General features: G+C 25.7%; 1 long non-coding RNA gene across 10 annotated transcripts in view; it reads right to left on the bottom strand.

Moving 5' to 3' along the window:
* Positions 1–679: 679 nt before the first annotated feature.
* The window catches only part of LOC136091296 (uncharacterized), a 55,528-nt gene continuing 29,652 nt past the window's right edge, over positions 680–26,555 (bottom strand). For 3 of the 10 annotated variants that reach the window (XR_010643878.1, XR_010643880.1, XR_010643881.1), the window contains exons 3-5: positions 7,536–7,618; positions 1,018–1,254; positions 689–931 (exon numbers count right to left, since the gene is read on the bottom strand). This is a non-coding gene — a long non-coding RNA (uncharacterized LOC136091296). Of the gene's footprint in view, positions 932–1,017; positions 1,255–7,535; positions 7,619–26,555 lie in introns of all 10 variants that reach the window. The other 7 variants (XR_010643879.1, XR_010643877.1, XR_010643884.1 and 4 more) reach the window with 5 other exon arrangements.

The raw sequence follows: 26,555 nt of genomic DNA, 5'->3' as shown, positions 1-26,555 counted from the left end.
ATTTTTAGCGTTTAAATTTTTCGACACATTATTGTTGCTATGTTATGCATATACATCTACATTAGGAAATAGCAATTATTCTACCTAATTAACATAAATTTAAGTGCGTCATTAATAAATGCAATCCAACGAGAAAGTTATTTTTTACAAAAATTTTATAAACTTGTTGTCTTGTTGGTTTGTTTCTTTATTATTGATTGTAAAAGTCGATGATTTACTCCGGTAAATTTAAGATACAGAAGCAATTCTTTTTTACCTTTCCTACTTTTGTTAATTTAGTTATTGATAAAATATAATATAAATAATCTAAGTAAGAACCTTTTTTAACATATTAAATAGCTGTTTCTCTGTTTGTTTTTTGGTCACCACATAAACAAAAACAAAAAAATAAACAAAGTAGAATCAACACACTTTGTTAAATAAATTGTTGACCTGAATTTATTTTATTTGACCATGAATTCAAATAAATTTTATAAAACTATACAGTTACGCCGTTCTCATCATATATATAACAATGAGTTAAACAAATGCATCTTTGGCAATTTAAAAAAACATTGTCAATGATATAGCAATATTTCAAAGTTTTGGTTTTTGAAAAAATCGTTAATAGTATTAATTTCTATTGAAAAAAATCATTAATATTATTAACGCAAATAAGTTAACTAAGTTCAAATCTTTAAAAAATAAGTTTATATCTTTAATACAAACAGTAGTTTTTTTTGTAAGTCAAAAAATAAAAAATCATAACAAACAATAAGGCTCTATAAACTTGAAAGCAGTTAATCATAACTGTGAACAACACAAAAAAAATATTCTATAACTTTTTAAGCATTCGAATAAATAATCATTTAGCTTAACACCCAAGTTATTACCATTTCTTTAAACGCGTAATCTTCTAAATGGTATTAATTCTTCTAAACCGGTTGCTGCACTAAAAAAATCAATTCAACTACAGTTATAAATGTTTGAGTACTTATCAAGTGTTAAAAAAAATCTAGATTTAGAAATTTTGGTTACCTTTAGAGTGCATACTAATTAAGTGAAACTATTGACATGTCCAATATTGAAATATAAATTATAACCAGTTGCGTTCCAATATATAGATTCAAATATGACATCAAAAAGAGCGTTGAATCTAACGTAAAACAACAACTGCACAATGAAACAATTGCTATTCACTTTCATTTTAACAACATTGCTGTAATAATATGCTTATTATTAGCAACAAGGTGGAAACAAGAATGTTTATCCAACCTTAAAATGAAATAATTTTTATAAAAGCCTAAACTTTTGTAATAGTACATAAATAATATAATAAGATTAGTAATATATATTAGTTATCCTTTTTTATTAGTTTTTATCTTTATTTAGCAATATATATCAGCTGTATATATTGTTACAATTTATAATCAATAGTAAATTTTAATTATCAGCTATTGTTTTATCAGAAATATCCAGTTAGTACACTACGTTGGACCAACGTTAAAATAAAATCGGAAGCGTTTGGCTCACGTTGTTTAAACATGAGATAATGTTAATCCAACACTATTTAACGATGATTTATGCTTAAAAAAGTTGTATATATAAACAACGCTGAAAATAGTGACCAAAATTAGACACTAATTATACTTCTGAAGCAACTAATTATTAAGTAAAAATTTTAAACTCACTTTTTTCTAACTTTAATAACAAAAAAATTCTAACAATTTTTTTCTTTTGTAATATCATTTTTAACTTGTTAAAAATGTAAACCCAAAACAAAAACAATTTTGACAAGTTTTGAACTTTCAAAATTGTAAACCCTACCAGTTGTGAACCATAAAATAGTTAATTAACATAAACAAAGTCAATGTTAAAAAAAATTAGGAAATTAGTAGATTAAAGTGTTATGTTACTCCAGTACAAAACTCTGATATCTAGTGCTGAAAATTCATATATATTTATGGAATAATATAGTAATCAAAACGAAAATAATCATGACTGAATATATTTAAGTCCCTTAGCACCTACATCCATGTTAAAGTCCCTTAGCACCTACATCAATGTTAAAGTCCCTTAGCACCTACATCCATGTTACGTATTGTTTCTGGTAGATTAATATGTAACATAATTGGTGAAATGATGTGTAATATAGTTCTCGAAGTACAGTCAAAATCATTTTTCAACTGCTCTTCAAGAACATTAAAGAAAAAATGGAAATAAGGATCAAAAATATAGAAAAACTATTTAAAACAAGAATTGCAAAACAAAAATTATTAAAAAAAGGTTATTAAAAGACCAAGAAAAAAAACTCAAAAAGTAAGTGGAAATATAAAAATAACTACTGATCGACTCGGTAAAACAGAAAACAAATTAAATATCAACAAAGTAAATATACGAAATATTGAAATAAACGTGTGAAAAAAAGTCCTAATTTTCAAGAACAATAGATAAAGGAAGAATTAATACAAAGATAAAAAAAGTAATGATCTTAAAACTGAAATATAAATTAAAAAAAATCTGAATTAAAACCGCTCTAGACGTAATAATAAATGGTTAATGGTCTAAAAGAATCGCAAGGAGAAATGATGGTGTTTGTGAATATTGTGAGAAATGTGTGATAATGTGTCAAAAAAATACTTATAAACATTCTTGAAATTTCAAGTGAATTTATTTTGGAACAAGGAAACCAAATTGAGTCGTTTATAGAAGACAAATCTCCAAGAACTGCTGTAGTAAACAACTGAACTACCAAGATAAAGAAAAAAACCTATGTTTTCTGAAAACTATAAAACTACTACTGCTTAAAATTATAAAAAAAATTATATAAAAAGTATAATAGGAGTTGGAATATATATAAAGAAAAATATAACAGAAATTAAAATATAAACAAAAACGTTGCTAAAGAGACTTTAAAAGAGAGAAAGAAATTTAAAAAGGTAAATACGCATATAATAAAACGTGATAAAACAAATATTTTAAATCACCTAAAACAAATTTATTAAAAAAATAACAAAGAGCACAAAATACTATTTTGTATATGAGACTTAAATATAAACTCTCTAGAGTAAAATAAAAATGAAATTGCCAATAAAAAAGTTTCGATGATATGTTTCAACACTGAGTCTTCCAAATAATAAACAAACCCACTCGGGTAACATCAACTTCACTAACAACAATAGAAAGCGTAATAACTAACTCATTTTTATAAGTCTTCAAAAGAAGGAATATTCAAGACGTATATATCCTATCACTTTCTGGTATACTTTTCCTTTTTTTAAGATACAAAAACTAATACCTGTAAACAATGCTGGATTAAGAGGGTGAGGCGTAGGGAGGCTAATGCTCCGTGAACCCAAATTTTACGGGGCCCCGAGCTATTTTACTTTTTTTTTTTTTTTTTTTATTAGCCATTTTTTACGCTGTGTACATTACTAACATAAAAAAGCATCAACAAAAAAAAAAAAGCCCAATGACCCGAAAGTCTTATTCGGCCACTGCCTGTAAAATCAAAGTCTATAAACGAAAAGTTTTCAACAGTGTAAAGACACACTATTTGCATTGAGGTGGGATAAAATTTACCAAAAATACAAATAAAATTTTTTACATTACCTTGTCGTTGTATAACTATATATTTAAAATAATAAAATAAAAATAATAGCAGTTACCTTATACAAATTTACAATGATAAGCAATATAAACAAGGTAACTGAAAGAAGATCACGAAAATCTTATCATAAGAACCTTAAATAAATTTTCTGAAATGCAGTAATAAATTTCTTTTAATAACAAAATAAACTAATGAACTTCTTACAATGATGAAAGAAAATTAACTTTATAAAGCAAATAAACTAAAAAAATAGACAAGGTAAATTGACTTAATATAAACAGTAAACAAATTAATGCTTAGTAATAATAGAAAGATAATAACTTCAAGATGTTACTATTATTAATACGTAAGTACGATGTTAATGTAAAGAATAAAAGTTTTAAGTTTTAGCTTTAAAAACAGGGAAAGAAAAAAGAAAAACAAAATTTTGCAAAATAACTTTATTCCATAGATATGGGGCACGATAATCAATTCAAAACTGATTAAACTTGATTCAACAAAAAACTTGGTTTAGCAAATCATTGTTTCTTAAGGTATATTTATTGACAGGTTTTAAAGTAAAGATATTTTAACAAACGTTAGAATTTAAATAACTTTTCCACATATATGCAAAGCATAAAATATTTCTTGTTATAAATTCAGTAATCTCATTTTTTTAAATCAAGGTTTTGAACGAGTAAGAGAATCTGTAAAAATAAAAGTATTAAATGCGTGCTTCTAAAGTTAATTTAACTTTTTTTAAATAATTTCTGTTTTTACAAACTTCCAATATTTTTCGAAATTTGGTACAGATGTAACGGGTGATGCGGAAGTTATCGGTCAAAATAAAAACGTCAATAACTTATTCATAAATAAAAAAAAAAAATAACTACTATTATATTTTTTTTAAATAAAGCATTTATCTTTTAATAAAAATATATTATTTTTTATATGAAAAAACACTACCATCTGCAATTGATCTCAATTTTGCTCTGACGTCTTTCATTTGCGACTGTAAAAAGTTTAAATCAATTTTTTGTAGTTTTAGTTTTATGCGATTAATCAAAAATTGCTCTGTTCAAGCTTGCCAATCTCCCTCGTAAACCTTCTGTGCCAAATGTCCCCAAAAATTTTCAATTGGTTGTGCTTGAGGCACATTTGAGGAATTGGATTCTTTATCAACGTAATAGACATATTGGTCCATCCAATTTAGAGAATGTTTAGAATAATAAGAACTTGCTAAATCTGGCAAAAATAAATAGTTAAAGTCTCCATGATACTTGTGAATAAATGGAAGAAGTCGTTTTTCTAAACATTCATTAATATAGATTGATGAGTTGATCGCAATAGCCATGGAAGTGCGAAACAATGGCTCGGACATACCACGGTCAGATATGGCTATCCACATTATTAATTTTTTTGGAAATTTCTCTTTTCCTATAAAACGAACATATTCTTGGCATGTCTTTTTGTTGTTTGTGTAGTATCCAGAACTTCCAGGCATGTTGTCCCCTGCAAAACAAAAGTATTTTTCGTCATCGATGACTAGAAGCAATTTTGTGTTATAGAGTTGGTTAACTAGTTTCCTGCTTCTTTTCTTTGCCTTTATTTGTTGTTCTATAGTGTATTTTGGAGTCTTTTCACGTTTTCAATTTTTAATATTTATTTTTTTTAACTGACGACCAATTGTCGATTGATTTACACCGAATTTAATACCTATTTTTCTCTGACTGACCCCTTTTCGATTGCTGACAAGTCTCGTTAATTCGGCTTTCTTTTCTCTAGTCCAGGATGTCGGACGACCAGGGTGGTTTCTATCAGAAAACGATTAAACAGTTTCAAGTCTTTTTAGGTTATCATATATTGTACTTCGAGCAAATCCTTCCTTTTCAAAATGATTTAAAATTTTTTTTTTTAATATTAGGTTTATTTACAAAAAACATTTTTTGTCGCTTTCGAAAAGATTCTCGTTCAGCTGCATTTAACCTCATTTTAAATAATTATGTTTCAAATAATAAATTTTATATTTTGTAGAACGTTTATGCCTATGCATAAAACCACAAAAACTAATTATTATGCTCAAATAATGAAATTAGGATTTGTCCGATAACTTCCGCATCAACCGTTAGAAAGAAGTGGCTCTAATATAGAGCTTTTCGGAACACCACAGAATGTATCTTTAAAATTATTTTGATAAACATCATCACATGAAACTTATTGTTTTCGATTTGATAAAAACTTTTCGACTTGATAAACGACATTTTTTACCATTTTTTTTTGTGTTCAAGTTTATAAAGTAAAATGGTATGATCTACTGTATCATATGCCTTTAAAAGGTCAATCAAAATATCAAGCGTGAATTAGAGATTTATAAAAGAATTACTAGAAGTGTATTTTTCAAAAATTTTTTGCAAGTATATTTTTTGAAAGTATTACTAGAGGTATAAACAAATCTTACAATACTAAAGAAAAAAAAGTGTCCATCAATTTATTAAAAAATAGAAAACTAAATTTTTGCAATTAATACAAAGATTTATTGGAAAAAATAATGTATCGGCGACAACTTTGAAGGAGGCTATACTGGAGGCGTGGTTCCAAAAAATAACGCCTGATTACTGTGACTCTCTTGTTACCTCTATGCCTCGAAGAATAGAAGCTATTCTCTAAACCGAAGGAAGACATTCAAGGTACAAAAAACTCTTTTCTGATGTGAACTACTTGTTGGTATCTTCGAAAGTGTGTCATTGACTTATGACACACTTTCGAAGTGGTCGGGTCTTTTTGTAAACAAAAATAAACAAAAAGTTTCAAAGATAAAAAATACATGTTGATTTGTTCCAAAAATCAAAAAAATGATATACCAACTATACTTCCCACACAAAAAATAGCTAAGCTAAACATCAAAAAAACAGACACAACTAAACTTATCGACGGAAATTGATCATGGGAAACCCAAATAAGTAAATAAAATACCAAAATTTAAAAAATTACCGAAATACATTACAGAGCTAAACTTATGTTGTCCGAAGATAACCCAAAACTTTTTTTTCTTACATATAAAGTTATCTTACGAATGCAAATAATAATGTGTCAACTAGACACAAATCCAAATTGAACATTCTTTGTATAAGCCAAAAACATCCATCAGGATTAGTTTATAAACTCACCCATGCTAAAAACATGGTAAGTTCTCTCTATTTCCTAATGAAGTCTATACCTAAATAACAAAATAGTATCCGAAAATATAAAATACCAATAATTTCATCGACATGCATTTAACTTTATAAAAAGGTTTTTACTGAAATGTTGTGTATTACTGACTGTATTTAACCTGTTTTGACTATATATATTTAAAAATTAAAATTTGTATAACTATTTAAAGAGGTACCGGATGATAAGATTTTATAGTATATTACGAGTTTCCCTGACAACAACATGTTTTTATTTGAAGAAACAAATGACTATTATTTATAAAGAAACACTGTTAGTCTTTATGATAAAAAAGCATTATTTATTAAATTACGTTATACTTTGTTAAACTTGTAAACGTTGTATTATTTTATATGATACATTTTATGTTGCATTTTATTACATTATAAAATAGTAACGTAATGAACTGTAAATTTATTAAAGTTGCTAAAAAAAATATACTAAAAACATAACTTCTTCATCAACTTTGAAAATGGTATTTTAGCACAATTTTGTTCGTTATTATTTAGTTCATGGAAAAAAAAGTTACTAAACCTTCATTTGCGTAAAATAATAAACTCCTATTTTTGCGACGATATGGTCTCTTTTATACTTTATTTATTTAGTTTATTTGTAACAAATATTAGTTGTACATGTAAATATCATACAAAATAAAGAAAAATAAATAAATATAACTTAATAAAAGTAATAGAGTAAGTAAAAATTTAAGTAAATATAAAAGTAAGTAAACTATAAGTAAATATAAATAAAAACCAACTTTGAATGTGTTCTTGTTGTCATTGTTTTGAATTGGCATGTATTTAGGAAGTTGTTTTGAGTTGTAGTTGTTATAACTTGGTACTATATTATAAAATTACAAAATATTTCAAATACATTACAAAAAAACAAACAATACAAAGCATATTACAAAAATAAACTACAGTCACAGTAATGATTAAAAAAAGCTATATCAAAATATTCGGTAAAACAAAAACAACTTAATCATTTTTTAACTTATTATAAATTCAGAACACCTAGTGTTCTGCAGTGTTCCTAGTTACTTGTTGACAATTAAAAAATATAATGTAAAGATGTAATGTAAATAAAAATACATTAAAATAAAAAACTAACTAATACTAAAAAAAAACAACATAACATCGGTTCTGGTATAACATAATATCGGTTGAAAACGATAAAATATCGGTTGAAAACGATAAAACTCCTTTAAATCGTTAGTTACTCAAAAACTACATATTATTCTTATTTATTTGCACATAGAAGTCTGTCAGCGGATATCCGCCCACCCAGGTAATCGCCCATTCTTATTAAATAACTTTCATATTTGATAAGTTATTTTAAACTTAACAAAAGACGATTACCTGTTATTTGATAAGTTTAAAATTCTTATCAAAGTTGTTATTAAAATTCTTAAAAAAACAGGCGGTTTTTTTTGACATATGTTTATATTATATATATATTTTTTATTATATATTTTATCATTTACCTTATATATTTAACAATATTACCACTTTACAATATTAACTTGGTATGTGAAAGAAGATCGTGAAAAACTTGTCATTATCAGAATTTATTAAAATATTCGTTTGAAAAAGAGTTTTTGAACTTTTTGAACTCATTTATTAGTTTGTCTAACAAAACAATTTCAAAACATAGATAATGGAAAACAAAATTTTTTGAAGTTCATTCAAAGAAATCCAAGTTTTAAGTTGAGCAAGTTATATTTAAAACGTTTACAGTTTCTTCAATAAAAAAAAAACATATTTAAAATTGAAATATAAGTATAAAATAATTTTTTTAAAAAGATAAAACTCCTTTAAATCGTCACTCAAAAGCTTCATATTATTTTTATTTGTTAATTTTTACTTTTATTTATTTCTACATTTACTTTTATTTATTAATTTTTTGCACATAGAAGTCTGTCAGCGGATATCCGCCCACCTAGAAAAACGCCCATCAGACTGCGCCTCACAGTGCCTCACAGCTACGGAAAAACGGCATAAACCCTCAAATCAGTGTTTCTGAATGGATTTCAACCTTTTTTGGCTCTAAATATATTAAAATTTAATCAGTAACCCAACCCGAAAGTCAGAAAATAATTTTGCACACTTTTTTCAAAATATTTTTGCAAATTTGCAAATTCTAAATTTTTTTCCCACTTTCTCAACATGCTATTCTGTCGTTTTTTATTGTACTTATAGAGACAAATTCATAAATATATATATAGTTTATTTACATAAAAAGTGACAAATTTTCATTGTTTTTAAACACTCTACATATAATCCTTTAATAACAGCTGATTTTGTCAGTAAACAGTGAAAACAATAAAGATTACATTATTCAGAAACAAATATCTACAATTTCTGTATGTTGTAACATATAACATATATAACATGTAACAATATAATTTAGATTTAAACAAAAAAACTAAACTTAGTGTTTCAGCAAGTTAAGAACTTGTTCAGACAAGGGGTTTTCATTGGAAGATTTGTGTTTTATGAAGTTGATCGACAAAATTTCTGGATCAGTTCTGATCAGCAAATATTGAAATTGATTTTTCATTACATTGAGTCTAGAAATTTTGCATGAATGGTTTAACCTAGCATGTCTTATCACTTTATTTTGGGTTTTCTGAGCCTCCTCAGAATAATAACCAATGGGTAGTTCTAGATTTTCAGCAGTTGCAGGTCCATGAACTAGAAGTTTGTGAAGAGTTGGAGGCATTCTGTACCAATCATAGTTATTAACTATAAAGGCTAGAGTCTCATTGCAGTATTGGCTAAATCTATCAATATCTAGGTCATACCCTGAACAAACAGCTTGAAAAACTGTCCTCACCCGGAGAATCAACTCAACCTGAACTCCTGTTATGTCAGCAAAAGCCTCACCATGCATGAATGCTCTTCGGGCAGTATTACCATCATTTGTATTCCCAAATCCAGTTTTTGGAACATCTACCAGTAAACTAAGTTCTGCTCTAAACCTATCTTGAATAGTTTTTTTTCTAGCTTGAACAAGTACCTTATCTTCCGCTAACCTGACATCTGTCCTTGGAATAGTCATCTCCAGTCTGTAGCCTAAATGAAGTATGTATTCAAAACATTTAATCCAACAATGCAATGATGATAAACCAAGGGACATAGCATCATCATTCACAGGTCTAATTTTACCTAGATCTAGCTTGTTCATTTCTGATGGTTTCGCACCACAAATATTGCAGCTTGCAGATGATTTTGTGTTGGTTAAGGCATTAACCACTTTGCCATCAAACATGGTTAGTTCAACATGAGATTTTATATTGATACTGACTTTTCTTCCATCCGCAAGTGTAATAATCTCAAGATAATCTTCCAAATCAGCCATCTGATCACGAATGTGTTTTTCTTCTGACTTGCTAAGTTCTGTGGTTTCTTTTTTGTATTGAAGACGAAGAGGTCTACAAAAATGAGAACTATTTGGTTTCTTATTCTCCCAAATTGTTTTACTTTCTACACTTAACTTAAGAGGTACAATTGCAGTTTGGAAAAGGGATTCTTCATTTTTTTTAGCCTCTTCAATGTCTGTGTTATCATACCTTTGTTTATACAAACTTTGGCTTGATGCACCATCAAACCCTGCTTTTAGAATAAAACTACCATTGAGCACATTTTGATCTGTATCCAGAGTTTTTAAATTGTCTTCACTTAATACAATAACTTTTTAAGAGTATGATTCACCATGGACTGTAATTTACTTTCAGCAGAAGTTTCAGTTACAACAAGGTCCTCTGGATAACAATTACTTTTTTCCTTGAATAGAGCATGTAATGTTGGATAAATATTGGCATTGTGTTTGATTGAGGAGTTTCTTATCATTTGATACTGATCATCACTGAGATCACAATTAACTTTTAATGAAAGTGCTTCTTTTTCACTCATCATTATCGGTTCCTTGCTGTCCATACTTTTTCTGATTTCAGATGCTTTCTGAATAGACTCTTAAAAAATATATATATAATATAAACATATGTCAAAAGACCACATAAGCAAAGTCTTGTAAGTCACCTGATGATTTTGCACTTTTAACAGCAGCCAGAGCTAAAACCTCTGGATCATGCGCAGATAATCCAACAATTCTTGTTTGCTTACTTCTCTCTCCTAGATCTTTTCAATCTTTCTTTGGTCGCCCTCCACTGAACTCTTTTCTGCAAACATTGTCAGCTTTCATAACAATTTGAATTTCGGTTTGCAACCATTTCTTTTCTTTCATTAACAGCCTGTCATATGTTTTGTTTACTGCAATCCACTTAGCTTTCAACTTTATCACCAAAATTCGGATTTTTTCTGTTAATTTTCACTATGCACTTTTTCACCATCCAAACCTTCTGATATCAAAATTTCCTCATAAAGGAGGCTCACAATATCCTTGTTAGTTATACAAATTTCTCTTACTTTGGGAATCAAGTCTATTATTTTCATTTTGAGATGTAATCACAAAGGCACATATTACTAACTAATTTTTTGGATTTTTAAAAAACTTTTTGCGGATTTCTTATTAATTGCAAAAAACTTTAAAATTCAATTTCTCAAAAACGTGCTACTTTGGGGCGGGTTTTTTTTTTCGGGCATTCCTGTATATATTCAAGATACTTCCCCATCAAAATTCAGGGTGGAAAAGTGTGGACATTTTTAGAAAAAGTAAATATTGTGAATATTATTTTCTGAAAATTTTTAATTTTTTCACAAATTGTGAAATTCGAACATTAATTTTTGGTGTCGATGAAAGTCCAATGTCAGTTACTTACCGGATGATATAATATATATATATGATGTTCACCGAAAAAATGAAAGAAAAATTTTTAAAAATGACCATTTTGTGACAAATTTAAGATCTACTTGAAAACTCTAAAATTTCTAGTGAATTTTTGCCCACAAACAACCTGCATATAACAAGCTCACAAAAAGAGTAAAAATTTACAAAATCATAAAAAATGGGTTTACCTTGTTCAGTATGCTTATATCAATCAAGATAAAGTTTAAAAAACATCAAAATAAATTTAAAAAATTAATAGGGTTTTTGCCGTTTTTTCGTATCTGTGAGGCACTGTGCGCCTGATGGGCGTTCAATGAGTTGCCTAAAAAGCTATAAGAATACATCACATATACTCTGCATTCAGTGCTGTAAAATGTAAAATTTAGTATAAAACTGCGAAATATGAATTTATATTCTTTTAAATTTTATTATATATTTTTTTATATACAGGAATATTTTTTATGCGTTACGTATAATATCAGTATCACCATTTTCTTGCTGATATTAATTTTTTTCTGTACGTTAATTAAACTGTTTATCTTGTTTTTGCGCACATGCCACTTTAGGGGTTCTTCCAGCAAATTGTAAGAAAAAATTTGTGGAAAAGTTTTAAAAGCAATTAAAATGATAGGAAATTTTGATGTTATAATGGCAGACCACATAAAACACGTACAAAAATCAATTGCTTTAAAAAACCACATGCCACATTACCTGGGAATCGCTTTCAAAATGAAACAATCATTATATTTACAAATCGAATTCAGAAATATATTTTAACATCAATACAAGAACCAAAATATTTTTCAGTCATTTAGACTGTTCGCCGGATGCTGAACATGTCAAGCAAATTACAATGATTTTCAAACATGCACATACATATCTGAAAATCATTGTAATTTGCCTAAATATAATAAAATTGAAGTAAGAGAAACTTCCATTGGTTTTTATCAGGCTGAAAAAAGTACTGAAGTAACTTTGTATGGAACGCTATACAAATAGCAGAACGCTATACAAATAGCAGAACGCTATACAAATAGCAAATAGCAGAACTAAGAAGATCATTGGCTAATTAAAAACTATAGGCTATAAAGCTCTAAGGGATTATCCATAAATTGCACAACTCTAAATTTATTTTTTAAAAAAGAGAAGAGATCTTCAGTTCTTTTAGGTGGTGATTTTCAATAAACTTGATGAGCTATTTTGGTTTTTTATTTAACACACGACTCTCTGAAGGAAATTTTTTATCTTTTTTGTATAGTTCATTAGTTAAATTTAGCGTTGCGTAATTTATGGGCAATCCCTTGTTTAAAAGTTTAGATTAGGAATCAGCTAAAAAGTATATAAAGCCAAAAAAAAAAGGAGTATAATACTATTTTGATAGTTATCTAAATTCTGTCGTTGTTACGCACTTGGTTTAGAATGTTTAACGGGGACGTGGTAAAATAGCTGTTAAACTCTAATTTTTTTTATTGTATCAATATTAAATTGATACAATAAAAATTATTTTTAAAAAAATTTAATTTAATAAAATGGTTTAATGAAATTATGAAATTAAAACTTTTAATTATGTTCTTATATAAAACATACTTTTTAAACTTTACTGTTGTAAAAAAGTTGAGGTCGCCGTGTGGCAAGTTCAAATCATCAGCTTGCTTTATTTTTTCATTTTTGTTATTTAAAATGGAAAACAAAACAACTTCACAGCTCAATAGATTTTATATACTATTTATAAACATGTTGTATACTCATTTTTCCTGCACAAACTCAACTTAATTGTAAAAAAAAACATAAAATGTAAAACTAAAGTATCTATTCTATATGAACATAAGTATCTTAATCATGACACATACGCAACAAATATCCCCCTGTTTTTTAAATTATTTAGAATTTTTAGCTTTTTTAAAAATCTTTTTTTTTGTTAAAAGTATAATATGTTAAATATGTTTGTATATAATCTTTATTTTCTTGAAATTTTAAAACTATATAAAAAATTTTTCTAACAAAAATTAATGATGTAGATCAAAAGTTAAGGAGAAGTTAACGCAATGTATTTTCAAGCGAAAGTAAAACCCTATATATCTTTTAGTATTTTTTTAGCATTACATTGTTTGAAGTTTATCTAAGCTAGATATTTGCATACACTTTCGTTCACGTTTCCTTATAAAACAAAGCTGCTGCAACTCTTTCTCGCCATTACTTCGGTTGCAATGGCTGCCGAAAGTTCTGTGTTAAGCAGGCTCTAAAGGGCACTACTTCTACTACTACTACTACTACTACTACCACTACTACTACTACTACTACTACTACTACTACTACTACTACTACTACTACTACTACTACTACTACTACTACTACTACTACTACTACTACTACTACTACTACTACTACTACTGCTACTACTACTACTACTACTACTACTACTACTATTAAGTTCAGTATTTTTAAATATATATACTAGTAGTAATTGTAGTTAAACTGTGTCCGAGTTGATAGCGAGTTAAAAACAGTGTCTGAGTTAATAGCGAGTGTGTTAGAAATTTATTTTGACAATTTTGACAATATAAAATGCAAAGAATGAAATTGAAAATAGACAAAATAAACAAAAAATAGTTTTTAGTTAATTTTCTTGATGTTAAATATTTATCTGATTTCTTGAAACTGTTTACATTTCGTTGACTTGCCTTCTTCCAATGGCAATGCGTTTGATAAATTTGCTGTTCTGTTTATAATATACTCATATCTCAGTATAAATTTGGTTTGTTCTCTGCTAAACATACTAAAAAAACTATCGTTATTATAATAGCATTTATGTACGCAGATTCTTTAATGCCGTTATTTATGCTGTTATATTCACGGATCCAAAGATATAATTGGAGACCAAACAATTTTAGCGTTTTAATGGTGTTATATTTGCTGTTATATTATGCTGTTTTGTTATGTTGTTATTTTTACTGATAGTTTTGCATTTATACTTGCTGTTATATTTGATATCACACACGTGACAGCAAATATATCAGCAAAATATCACTGCAATGCTGCCACATTTTGGCATATTTAAATAAGAAGTTTTTAAACTGACAAATAAGTTTTTAAAGCACAAACTGATAGCAGTAAAAAGTAAATAAAAATGAAAGCCATTAAAGTTAATTTTGAAGAAAATGCTGAAATAGTTATTGCCATCACCAGTAATTTTTTAAAATTTGTGAATCTGGTAGGTATATTTTATTTATTTAGATTATGTGAAAATTTTATCATTTTAAGTCATTGTATCATTAACGATTTTTAATTTAAATTGAAAATTATCATAAGAAAATGCTCATGCATCTTTTTATAACTAAATAACATGCTAGTTTTGTTTATATTTATTTACATTTATTAATATTTATTAGAATTAATTTTATATAATTAGTATTTATTATATAATTTTTTTACTAATTAAAGTTATTTTACAATCAAAAACACTTTAAAGATTGTTTAATGAACAATATATCAAGTAATGATATATTATTCATTAAACAATCTTTTAAGATTGTTTAATGATTAATATATTCATTATATTATTGTCACTGGCTCCATGTTTAACAATTGCTGAGTTTAAGCGCCTTTACCCACTGTACAGTTTTATCGAAGAAGAACGTACAATTTTTGTTAATAAAGCATTTGCAGGATCTTCGAATCACCTTGAAAGTTTGCTTGATTTACAATGTAAAATAGATTCAATAAAAGCAAAGGATGTCTTGTTTAAGAAATTTGAAGTAAGTAAAATTAAATATTTTATTCTATTTAATGATTTCATATAATGAATTAATGAAAATGTCTTCATTATTTTTGTATTAAATAATCTACTTAATGTAGAATTCATTTGTTTATTACAAATATTTATATAGGAATAATATTTGCATAAATATTTATTTTATTGTAAACTTATTATAAAAGAAATTATAATAACTATGCAATACTTTAATTAAAATGCAAAGAGAGATTAAAAGCTGAAAGAATAAAATTCATGAAATAGTAGCTTAAAAAATTAAATTGAATCTGTTTTTATACGAATAGATTTTATAAATTTTAATATGTTACAACGAAATTTTTAAACTTTTTGGAAAATACCTATTAAATTATTTTTGTAGAAATGTTTATACATAAAATTTGAATTTCTTATATTAATTCTAACGATCTGCTCAATGAGTTGAAGATACCTGCAAAGTGTGGTTTGCAAATGCTTTATAACTCTGATTTTATAAATTTTTGATAATTGAAACGTCATTCAAAATATGAAAACTAATCCTTGGTTTAAGCGGTTACATAAAATAACCAGATTTATTAGTGAACGATTGCTCTAAAATTATTTTTATAAGGTATATTTATGATGTTTTTTTACAATTAATTTAAAATGTCATTAGATATATTTAAAATTTTTCATAAGATCTATTTATGCCTTACTTGTAATGATTGCATTGAAAGAACTCATAATATTAAAGAGATCAAATAACTGCATTTGATTATATATATATATATATATATATATATATATATATATATATATATATATATATATATATATATATATATATATATAAATATATATATATATATATATATTATATATATTGTTAATGTATTAATGATTTGTTTGAATCTTACTTGGATAAAAAAAAAACATGTAACAAGAATATATAATGGCATATTATATTGGCTTGTAATAATAGTAAATCAAATGTCTGTAAACGGTCTTGGTACTGCAAACTTCTTATGTTCTTTACCATTCTTGGCATTTTGTACTGTCCTTTTTTGTTATTTCAATTTTGCCTTTGTAATTTGATAACCAGACTGGTGCTGCAAATTAAATTAGAGGTCTAGCTAATGTTGTATGTAGTTACTTGAAAAATGCTGATCTATACGGACAAGTCTGTTTTTATTATACCCATTATAGCACTTGCTTAGATACTATGTGTTTCTTCCATTTCATTAATGTATCAAAATTTACAAATTGTTAATTTCTGATCCATTATCTTTGTAATTGAATTTTATGTCGTTGGTAAAAACTACATAGTATTGCAAAACTACACATTTACTTTAATTCAGTTTAGTTAAACAATTTGTTGACCACTCTTTAATAATATTCAAATCTCTTTAAATTAATTTGGCACCTTCAATTGAATATATCGCTGATAGGATTTTGGTGTTGTCTGTGTATATTTTTACAATATTTTTGGTTTTCTCTGGTATGTTATTGATATGTGCGACAAAAAGAAATGGCCCTAGAATGGATCCCAATAGAACTTCACTTAATAAGTTTCTCCATGTTGATACAGTTTTGCCTTGAACCGCTTTTTGTATTCGGCTATTCAAAAAATGCTTCAAATCGAGTTTTAAAAATTCTTTTTATTCTATATGCGTTCAATTTTAATATAATTTGCTTATGTGGCACGATATTAAAAGCTTTACTAAAGTTTAGCATTATAACATCTACGGTATATTTTTTTTTTAAAAACAAACATACCTGTAGATGTTATAATGCTTGCTTTTGAGTTATAAAATCGATTAACTCTAAAATATTTCTCGTTCATGATTTCTGTTTTACAAAGTCATGTTTGCATTTTGTGATCAGATTACGGTTGTTAAAAAAATTTTCTACTGATTTTTCAAATTGCTTTAATATAAAAGATGCTACTAATTTTTCAGATTGCTTTAATATAAAAGATGTAAACTGTCTGCACCTCACGCTTTGTCTGTATTTAGCGTTTCAACACAATTCAGAATATCTGTTTTGTCAATAAAACTGATGTTTAGATCAAGTGTGTGACTTAAATGCTGCCATTACTGGCATAGTGCTGCTAATATTTACAAAAGCGCTGTTTAACGGATTATTTATTATACTAGCAATCTCATTTCCCTTATTTATTACAGTACCATTAGAATTTAAAACTGCTCTATATTCCTCTAACTGTTTGCACATTTATAAAAAAGTTTCGGATTTGATTTTAATTTTATTATCTAGTTTCTTGATAGTTAAAATTCTGGTATGGTAATATGCTAAAATAAGAATTCCTTTTTTCTTTTATCGACGAATATGTTTTCTGTTGAATTTTCTCTACTATTTTACAGCTAATGTTTGGAAAACTGAAATGTCCAAGTAATACTACATCTGCATTTATTTTAACTTCTACTTTTTTTTTTGCATCAAGCACTTTTATTTATGTCTATTTGATAGTTTAGTCTATATATACATTCAACGAGGCTTGTTAAACTTAATGAACTCACAAATATACTTATTTTTTATTTATTTATTTTAATTTTTTTATTTTTATAATTATAAAAAAGTTTACAAAATTATTTAAATATTTAAAAAAAGAGTTGTTTTCGAATAATTATCAATTAAATGGTTCTAATTATATTCAAGTGATTCTAGCATTAACAGAGACATAAAGAATTCGGCTTAATTTTCAGCTGTAAAAAATTCAAATAAAAAAAGTTGTTTTTATATTAAAAACGACTTTATGTTAACCCAACAATATCGATAGAGAAGTTACAGAGTGTTGCATTTTTTCGGTTTTATTTATTACAGTAAAACTGCCTAAAATAAACAACATTTAATAATTTTAATTTTACTTTTTTTAAATGATAAAGTTAAACAGTTTTGATAGTCCTAAAAAAATTGCAAAACAAAAAATCAAAACACATTACTTATTTTAACAAAAGGCTTATTAAAAGGTGTTTGAGTAGCGGTTAACTATCTGAGGCAGCCTATATTAAATAGAGCATATGTTACATACAACACAGTTTATATTAAACATATATTACATATAGCAGCATATTTACCTCAAAAGTATATAAAATTCATAAAAGCTTTGTTGACATACATACAATTCAACATAATAAGTGGTTACATTTTTCAAAAAACTGTCTAAATACCGTAAATTTAAAAGCAAGTTAAAAAAAGTTTACATTTTGTAAATAACGAATATATATATATATATATATATATATATATATATATATATATATATATATATATATATATATATATATATATATATATATATATATATATAGTATATATATATATATATATATGTATATATATATATATATATATATATATATATATGTATATATATATATATATATATATATATATATATATATATATATATATATATATATATATATATATATATATATATATATATATATATATATATATATAGTTATATATATAGTTACTGTTTCTTTGTCATTATCAGAGTTTATGAAAATATTTGCTTGAAAAAAACTTTATTATTTATATGTCAGAGCAACAAACTAATAAAAAAGTTTGAAATACTCATTTATTACCTTGTCGCTCTGGGGCCATTTTGTCATTTCTCCGTTAAACTTAACGGAGCGTTAGTCAAAAACTTATTATTAACTACATTAATAAAAAAATTCTTTATAAATATAATTTTATAAACATAAATGTTTTATTTTGGTATTAGTTTTATTTGAACGAATTTATAAAAATTTTCTTTGTTTCTTAACTTAGAAATATTGTAATGAAATTTTAGACAAAAGCTCCGTTAAGCTTAACGGAGAAATCTAAATATAAAATTTAGATTTCTTTCATTCAAAGAAATCCAAATTTTAGTAGAGCAAATTATATTTAGAATGTTTCCAGTTTCTTCGATAAAAAAAAACATTTTTAAAATTAAGATATAATTAAAAGATAATTTTTATTGACTGTTTATACTTATTGACTGTTTATACCTCTTTTATAAAACAAAATTTTTAATAGGTACCCGAGTACCCACCTGTTCGTTCGAAAAATACCTGAGCAGGCATTTTCACGAATTTTGAAAGGTCCACATGGAAACTAATGTGTTGATTGTAATGGTTATACGTTTTGGTTATCATTGTTAACGGATTAAAATAAGTAAGCAAATACTAAATTAAAAAAAGGTTTTAGAAGTTTCGTCAACAATCATAATCAAAAAGTCACACTTCAGAATTGACCAATGTTTTTCTATCCTCAGTTGGAGATATTTTGCCGCCATATAAACAAACTCGATTTATTAAAAAGGAAGATAAAAAAAATATTATAATAATTATAAATATAAAGCAAAGTCTATTGTTCTCTCAATAAAGACAAATTGAAAATACTTATTTTTTATTTAAACCTCTAATCAAAACTTAAAAAATTATTATAATAGACAAACAATTCAAATAACTTCATTGAGTTAGAAAATTAAAAAACACTGTTAAGTAGTTTTCGAATAGTTAACAATAAAAGCGTTCTGATTTATATTAAATTACTTCTAACTGATCCTTATAGCATTAATTGAGACATAAATAATTTGCCTGATTTGCACTAAAAATAATTTAGTGTTTTCCCTAAATATATCAATTGAAAAGTTACAGAGTGTTGCAACTTTTTGGTTTGGTTTATTAAAGTAATATCGCTGCAATACTAAAAACAAATTACATTTATCAGTTTTAATTTGAAAAAAGTTAAAACTGATAAATGTAATTTGTTTTTAGAATTGCAACGCTATGCTAAAAACAAATTACATTTATCAGTTTATATGCTAAAGTTAACAGTTTTGATAAAAATCCTCAATACAACAAATCAAAACAATATAAAATTCAAGAAAGCTTTGTTAACGTACTAACACTTAAACATTCTAATTCGTTATGTTTTTCAAAAAATTGTCTAAATACAACACAACAAAAGCAACTAAATCAATAAGAAAATTGTAAATCAAAAATTTTTAAAGACTTTTTAAACAGCCTATAGAAATAATATGGATTTTTTTTCACGAGACATTAGAATTTAATAGAAAAATCAGCATTGAAAATACCCAGTAAACACACGACGTCTTAAATACGTCTAAAAAACGTCTTTTAGACGTCTAGATTTATTAAAGACGTTTTTGAAATGTCTTTTAGACGTCGTGTGTTTACTGGGGAGCCACAGTTAAATATAAGTTTAGCTCTAATATTTTTGTAAATATATTAAGCTACAATTGACTATGATCAACCATGAAAATATTATCCATACTTCATAGTTTATATAGTTGATTTGTCTACTATAGAATATGAGAATGACAAATCAAAGCATTATAGAATATGATAGACAAACCAATAAAAAATTAGGTATGTTAGTTTTGACTATTAAAACTCAAGTGTTATATATATATATATATATATATATATATATATATATATATATATATATATATATATATATATATATATATATATATATATATATATATATAGAGTTGATATGAGTAAACAGTTTTGAAAATTGTGTTTTTTATGAAGTTTATTAGTGTTATATATATGTATATACATATATGATGTTTATTAGTGCTGTTTTATCAAAACTGTTTACTTTTAGCAACTCTATATTCAATGTTTCTCTGCATACTCCCTATAATTCATACTTAAGTTAAGTATAGCAAATCCCTTTCAACTATATACATATTATTTTTAATTTTTTATTTTAAATTAACAAAAAGTAACTTTTGCAATAAAAAATTAATTAAATATTATGTCCCGACCCTTTCTACTTTGTTATTTAAAATTAATTACGATAATTGCAATGATTGCATTATAAAGGTATAATTACATTGCATCGCATTTCAACAACATTTTATAAACTACGCAATCAGCGTGGATACATTGCCAGATTTCACTTAACTTTGATTTTTTAGTCTTTTTTTAAGTTTTGTTAAGTAAGAAACAAATTTGAGTTTAATGTTTACTGCTAGTGAAGTTTTTATAAGGTTTTTCAGGTTGGCATTGGAAATTTTTATTATTCTTTTTACATTGACAAGTATTTTGTTATATATGTCATTATAAACTTGTATGAACTTTGATGGATGAATCACTTTTTTTATTTATACTAGTTTATTCAACTATTTGTTACTGACGTTTAAAGTTAATTTTTTTTTTTTTTAAATGGAGTGTTTTACGTGGGGGAGAATTTCCAAAATTGTAACATCTAAGGAACAAACATTTTTTTTAACCCAACCATAAACACATTTATAGTTTAATTAATACGAACAGACAACACTGCTTTACTTTTAACGAACAAAGAACACTGCTATACTTTTTTTTGTAACTTGGTTTTGTCAAAGCACCATTGTTTTTCAATCAAAGCAACTGGTTTTTTTTAAGTTAGAATACTTGTATATCTTGATTTGAAGAGTTTCTTTTAAAACATATGCTTTATGGTTTATAAACTTGACATTGCAACAATGTTATAGAAATATCAATAATATTGATGAAGACCTTTTAATCTTCATATGATAAGAAACCACAGATCAGTCTCCGAGGAACAACTTAAAACCGACGTAAATTATCATCAAACGACCGTAGTAATACCATGGTACGACCGTAATAATTTTTTTTTTTTTTTTTTTTAATTGTTTTATCTCAAAACTCTAAAATGTGGAGATAAAGCACTATAATTCTAGCCTCGCAATTTTTATTCCTTAAAAAACTAGTTAATGCGCCAATCAATTAGTGAAAAATACAAGTGAGTTTGGACAGACATTTATTAAAAACAAAGAAAGTAAATTAAATTTTTGTTAAATTCATAATACTTTTTATTATTATAAACTATAATGGTAAGGTATTTTTCTATTATTATTAATCTAAAAAAAAAATCGCTCAAAAAACAATAACTGCAATGAAAGAACGATGAAATATGAGAAACAAAACGGTGCAATTTATTCATAAATTGACATATTTATTTAGTCACATTATAGGGTATTTGTTCATTAAGTCACATGTTAGGATATTTACCATTGTAGTTGCAACATCCAAAATTCCACACATAAAACAAAGTCTTGCGCGCTGAATATTATGACTATAACGCAATTACGTAATGACGTCGAAACGACAAAATCTTAACGATTTTTCAATTAATACTATACTATTTAAAACAATTATGCTTGCTTTCTGTCTAAATTAAGAGCAAAGACTTTTTATTAGCTGAGACCCCTAATAAAAATAAGCAAATCTAGCAATTATTTTGCGGTGATTTAAAAATATAGTAGCTTGTATAAAAACTCTTTAAATAAAAAGTTTTAAACTTAAATAATAGTATAAATACCTTTTTTACTAACGAATTAGTTCCTTTAGTTCCTGTAAGAGAAACTAAGAAGAGTGTTTACAATAGTTAAATTTAAAAATAAAATAAATATGAAAATAATAAGAAATAAATCTGATTAGATCATTACAAAATATGACTTCATGGTCATTACAAAATATGTATCGTGTGAAAATTTCTCAATTTTCTTCAAAAAATTAAAGTTCAAAAATTAATATATAGCATTATACGCATTTTTTTAAATAGCAGTGTGTAAATTGAAAATATATATCAATTTACATTTTTTTAAACAGCAATGTGTCTGTATTGAATTTAGTATTCCTGTAAAACGAAGAAACAGTTATACTTTAAAGCTTTAATTTTAATTGATTTATATAGAGAATTTCACTCATATAAAATCTCTTTTTAACGGTTTTATATTTATAAAATCATTTTAAAGAACTGAAAAAAACAACAACAAAAAAAACAAGATCATCATCTAGCAAAATAGTTTTACATGGTTCGTCATTAGTAAAAAAATACTATTGCCATAAAAAAATTTTTTGGAAAAAATTATTTTAAACAATCAATGAACGTATTTGTAGTTAACTTTTTGTAGAAACAAAAACAAATTCTAACATAAATTAGCATTAACAGATAATTAAGAAACGTTTATAAAGAAATGACGGTTGTTTTATATCTAAAAAATGTCTTATAAAGCGTGTACACGAAATAATTTTTTTTAGAGCAAATACATTCACACCGTTTGTCACATTATTTAACGTTTTCCCACACAAATTGGATCCAACCCAAAGCTGGTAATAGAGAAAAAAGGTTTTTCAAGATATAAAACTGATTAACAGTTTTATGAAGAACCCAAGCCTCACTCTGTGGGAACGCGCAAAAAAGTAAGCATTTCCTTATAGCTTTGTCGTAAAAATTTAAAATCAACATGTTTTTTAAAACTTTCAATTCACAAAAAGTGCATAACTGTTCCAAAAATGAAAATGTGTTCTGGCCTAAATTATCATTAGGTCATTAAAGCAAATTCTCTTGGGGTGATATAAACAAAATGACGTGAAAGTTTTGTTTAAACTAGTTAAATACTCTAAATTTTTTAGAATTCAAATTATTGCCAAATACTGGGTAATTTTTACATGAAAAATGAAAAAAATAAAAAGTGTGCAGAAACATTAATGATTTGAAAATGTTATTTTAAATCCAACAAAAGTTTTGATTGCTGTTCTGTGCGCAAGCTTATGGGCACCTCGAAAACAATAGTTTAAAATTTTATTAGATGTCTACAGGAATAATTTAGTTTCTTTGAAATACTTTATCTTCTTGTATTAATGTTTTAAAATTAGTACTTAGTTCTAAATAAAAGCTGATGAGCACCTTTTTTAAGTTGTTTTTCTACTTTCACACCTATTTCGTGTACTCGCTTTATTAAAATTATTTTTTATACCTAAAAAATGTCTTATATTGAAAGCATAAAATGTATTAAAATGAGCACTTTCTTTTTTATTTCATATTCCATTAAATAGCGTCAACATCTGTATGGTACAAGTTTGTCCTATCTGGCTGTTGCACTGAAAATTAATGACTATTTTTTCAGTTTATTTTGCTACTGCAAACTCTAAAAAGTTTGAATATTTATGAAATTGTAAAAAATCTGTTATCTTCAGAGAGTTCAAGTTGCGTATTAAAATGTTAACGAAACAAGGAGTCATTTAAACTGAAAAAACTTTTTATCAGTATAAAATCAAAAATGAATATAATCTATTGAATATAATCTAAAATAGATTTAATTTAAGTATTGATTTAAATATAAACAATAAACTGCAAAAGAAAAAATTGCAATAAACGATGAAAGAAAAGCAAACAAGTTTTATTGAAAAAATGAAATAGAAAAAATAATTGAGCTTGATTATTTACCAATATTTTCATCATTGTGACTATAATGATAATGATGATATCTTTATGATGATATCCTTTTATAGAAATTATATCCTTATGATAAAATCCTTTTAGGGAAATTATATCCTTATGATGATATCCTTTTATAGAAATTATATCCTTATGATGATATCGTATTATATAAAAGTTATATCCTTATGATGATATTCTTTTATAGAAACTATATCCATATGATGATATGAAATCCTTTTATAGAAATATATGATATCCTTTTAGAGATAAAGATAATATCCTTTTATATAAATAACAAAAATTATATCCTTATGATGATATCCTTTTATAGAAATTATATCCTTTTAGAGATAAAGATAATATCCTTTTATTCAAAAACAAAACACTTATATAATACAACCTATAAAGTTATTATAACACCCCAGTAAGGAAAGAGACGCAAAAAAAAACTTTTAAAAGTTTTGGACGTTTTTGGAACATCTTTTGATTGTCTTTGAACGTCTTTTAAACGTTTATGGACAAATTCTGAATGGTCAAAAGACGTTCTTTTTAGGTTCCATGCTCATTGGGTACATAAGTTTTAAAAAAATGCTTTATATATAATTGCGCGTTAGAAGCTAAATAAAATAACTTTAAAAGTTTTTTCTCTCTGTTTGAATTCACGAGTTCAGACCTATTGTTCGTAAATTATCTTATTCATAAGTTGATTAATCATGAAGAATGGAAGTTTTGAATTTTGCAATTTAGAAAATTTCTTCATGCATTATATTTATCCAAGAAGAAAAATCTTGAGTGTGTAATCAAAGATTTTGTATACAAAACCTAATTAAACACATTTACCTACTTTGAATAATCCAATATATTTTGTAAAGAGGTTTTTGATTATGAATAAGATTTTATAACATATCATCTGGAATCTCTCAGTAATTTAAGTTTAAATTTCTTAAAAATGTGCTTGAGGTTGACTATGAATATAGGACTCTAACTAAAGTACGAAGTAGGACTGACTAAAGTACGAAGTAAGACTGTACTTGAGGTTCACTCTAAACTTCTTCGGAACATTTTAACCCAATTTTTTATTTAATTTAAAAAAAGGCTTTAGTGGGAGTTTATTTTAAAGGTACTCTTACGGTGTGAATTTTTTCATTATCATATTCTCATGCTAAATTATTCAGGAGCAAGAACATCCCCAGTGGCACTAACATCATGTATTGTATTGTGTGTCATGATTATTGTGATATTTTGGTATATTAAGGTAACGATTAGCATCAAAACATTATTCTTTGACATTTTTATTTCAAACATTTTATTATTAATCTAATTTTCTAATTCTAATTTTTAATTTTAATTTTATCTATCTTTCCATTGAAATCAAAACAAAATAATTAAGTTTTCACAAAATAAGTGTTTTCTTCTGGAATCTGTTTTTTTTTTTTTAATTACTTTTGTAAAAAAAAATTTTTAATCACTTTTTTTGAATTACATTTTTTTTTGACTTTTGAGCTCTGTTTAATTAACTTTTATCGATTAGAATGTAATTATCTTCTGTAGCAATAAATTTATGATAATGCGGAACAAGACATTTATTATCAAATATTTCCGTACAAATCCACTAACTTCATCAAAATTTTGCAAAAATTTAATCAAAGCACTAATGTATTTTATTTTCGTTACTTAAATAATTTATAAATAAATAAATATAAACAGTATTGCATTGGTAACTATTATATTTTTTAAATCATTTGCTTAAATCCGTTTATATATTTATTTATTCAATAATCCTTAATTATTATTTACAAATTTATTGAAATCATGCACAGTAAAAACAATTCGTGGTAAGAATTTATCTAAAATGCATATTCTAATTATTGAAGGAGAGAGGCAGACAAGGACCCCTCTTTTCTGACAAAATTTGCAATTATAGCTGCGTCAGCCAAATTAAAAAGCATTTAAAACAGTTGAGTGATGGTGCGTTAACTTTGA

Source organism: Hydra vulgaris, chromosome 15 (assembly GCF_038396675.1).
Source record: "Hydra vulgaris chromosome 15, alternate assembly HydraT2T_AEP".
In the NCBI taxonomy this organism is placed as follows: Eukaryota; Metazoa; Cnidaria; class Hydrozoa; order Anthoathecata; family Hydridae; genus Hydra; species Hydra vulgaris.
This window is presented reverse-complemented; position numbering and strand designations above follow the sequence as displayed.